Below are 1,906 nucleotides of genomic sequence, written 5' to 3' on the forward strand. Positions count from 1 at the left end.
AGAAATAGGTCCCAGGTGGAACGCTGCCTGGAGGATAGCGTCCGCCGGCGAAGGTCTCCCGGGCAACTCCGGGGTTCATCCTCCACCACTGGGGTGAGCCGGGAGCCCCCGGAGGGGACACGCTGGAGTTCCAGTAGCTGCAGGGACCCAGCAAGCAGATGCTCCACTTTTCTTCTGGTATTTCCGAAAACACTGAATAAACATCACAAGACTTCTGAACTTTGTTGGGCCTTTACCCACCCCACTTCATCTGGCTAAGCAGGACTGATTTGTTTTTAATTGGATGACGGGAACCAGGAAGACCATGTCTTTTCAGAGTCAGTGTCTCTCCAAAGGTATCAAGGCTAGTTTCAAACACTGCTTCTCAGGGTGCTCCAAATCTCAGGTCTCCTAAGCAGCGATGCCACAGCGCAGGACTTTCTAGGAGGAATTGCTCGGTCCGGTGGCACGTTTGGGGACCGTACACATCACAGTGTATCAAAGCGTTAGGGGCTTTTATGTCGTGGGCCTAAGTGGGGGATTTTGGCAAAACCATTCCTTAAGCGTCTGGCAACTGGGTGGCTGGCGCCTCTGACCACAGCATTCGGGAGGTGGCAGCAGGGAAAGACAGAGTTCAAGGTCACCTTCAGCTCCGTGGCGCGTTCGAGGCCGGGGTGGCATGCAGGAGACCCGATTCCGAGTAGAAGAAATCGCAAACCGGACGGAAACTGGACAGAAGGGGTACGCCTGCAAAATACGCGAGCCGGTAAGAAACGGTGAATTCCAAGAAAAATATGGAACGCTTCACGAATTTGCGTGTCATCCTTGCGCAGGGGCCATGCTAATCTTCTCTGTATCGTTCCAATTTTAGTATATGTGCTGCCGAAGCGAGCACGAGCTTGGTGTCCGCACAAGTGCTATATGAGACCAAAGTTCTCAAAGATTCTTCACTTATGGTGAGACCATTGTAAGGTTCAAGCGTCAAAATCATCCATAAATTATTATTTTCTGAACTGTATATTACAATATATGTTGAGTTATGATCCAAATTAAGCTTATTTATGTCCTTAACTACTTTAAGCAGCGTATATGCAAATGAAGGGACCATGGGAAACAGGCCGTTCCGGCTCCGGCAGTCACGCTCCATCACGTGACGGACGCTGCGCACGTCCTCGATCCCCGCCGCTCAGGACTCGAACCCGTGTTCCCCTGGCAGCTGTGCGTCTTTGGAGTTCGGGGCTTGGTGGCCACGCGATTCCTACTCGGAAGGCGCGGGAAAAGGCTGCGAGGCGGTCCCCGCCTCCGAGACCCTGGACCGCGGTCCCAGCGAGGGCAGGGGGCCACCACCCTGGGCCGGCTCGGGGTGGCCTCAGTTTCCCCTGGCTTGTAGGAAACAGCGTCCCATCGTTGAAGCCATGGGAGAGAGGGGTGTTCAGTTTGGAGCTCAGACTTTCAAGTGTGACCGGCGTTTGGTGGAGCTCGGGGACAGGCCGTCGCCCTCTGCCCGTGTATCAGGCACTTAACCTGGTTTGCCCCAGCTTTACAGGTTAGAAAACTGAGGCTCTGGCAGGTTAAACCATCAGGCCCGACTGATCATGGTCGTCGTAAAAGCAGTTAAGATATTTGGATGCAAACCTGGTTCAAAGGCCGGTCTTTTCTTCTGCTGGTAGGACTCAGGAAAATTTGGACTGCGAGTACGGCTCCCCTTTCCCGGCTGGACTTTACTCCCAACCTCACGCTTCTCCACCCTTCCTTCATTGCTTCCACAAATACCGAGCACCCACATTGTCAGCACTGGGGCTTTGGGGTGAGTGCGCAGGAAGCGTCCAGTGCTAGCGGGGGACCAGATAGACGTGGGACAGACTCTGCATGCAGAGTGACAGTTATGGCCCCGAAGTGGGCGGGGGGGGGGGTTCCTGGGGGGGCG

At 54.6% G+C, this 1,906-nt stretch overlaps 1 long non-coding RNA gene and 1 other non-coding gene across 5 annotated transcripts in view; one reads left to right on the forward strand and one right to left on the reverse strand.

Moving 5' to 3' along the window:
* Positions 1-767: 767 nt before the first annotated feature.
* Positions 768-874, reverse strand: LOC115070941. Its single transcript, XR_003850049.1, has one exon. It is a non-coding gene; the product is annotated as a U6 spliceosomal RNA (small nuclear RNA).
* Positions 875-1,105: 231 nt separating this feature from the next.
* The window catches only part of LOC115070922, a 14,712-nt gene continuing 13,911 nt past the window's right edge, over positions 1,106-1,906 (forward strand). Inside the window, exons 1-2 of one of the 4 annotated variants that reach the window (XR_003850031.1) lie at positions 1,113-1,525; positions 1,650-1,786. This is a non-coding gene — a long non-coding RNA (uncharacterized LOC115070922). Of the gene's footprint in view, positions 1,787-1,906 lie in introns of all 4 variants that reach the window. The other 3 variants (XR_003850033.1, XR_003850032.1, XR_003850030.1) reach the window with 3 other exon arrangements.

The sequence above is a fragment of the Nannospalax galili genome, unplaced genomic scaffold (assembly GCF_000622305.1).
Source record: "Nannospalax galili isolate Female #2095 unplaced genomic scaffold, S.galili_v1.0 scaffold54, whole genome shotgun sequence".
Classification (NCBI taxonomy): domain Eukaryota; kingdom Metazoa; phylum Chordata; class Mammalia; order Rodentia; family Spalacidae; genus Nannospalax; species Nannospalax galili.